Source organism: Arachis duranensis, chromosome 3, assembly GCF_000817695.3.
Source record: "Arachis duranensis cultivar V14167 chromosome 3, aradu.V14167.gnm2.J7QH, whole genome shotgun sequence".
In the NCBI taxonomy this organism is placed as follows: domain Eukaryota; kingdom Viridiplantae; phylum Streptophyta; class Magnoliopsida; order Fabales; family Fabaceae; genus Arachis; species Arachis duranensis.
The window spans coordinates 59,805,848-59,806,290 of NC_029774.3; positions in this window are offsets into that span (position 1 = coordinate 59,805,848).

Here is a 443-nt window from a genome sequence, read left to right on the forward strand (position 1 = left end):
TAATGTCTTTATTGAAAAGGGAAATATCAGAATTGCCACCGATTTCATCATAGCAAAAGATATAAAAAATGATGTAGTTTTAGGGACACCTTTCATAAATCTATTGTTTCCATACCTGGCAGATTTTCCTGGACTTACCTCTTTTGTAGGAGGACAAATAACTTTCTTTGAGTTCCTAGACTCACCTAAACAAAGATCTCTAAACCTAATCGAATCCAAAACCAAACAGATTTGTTTTCTAAAACAAGAAATCTCTTTCAAAACTCTTGAATCGCAGCTTGCGCAACCAAAAGTTCAAGAAAAAATAAAAAATCTTTTAAATCAAATTGAAAAATCTATTTGTTCTGATTTGCCTCATGCTTTCTGGGATAGGAAAGAACACATAGTTGATCTTCCATATGAAAAGGATTTCAAAGAATCGAAAATCCCTACAAAAGCCCGTC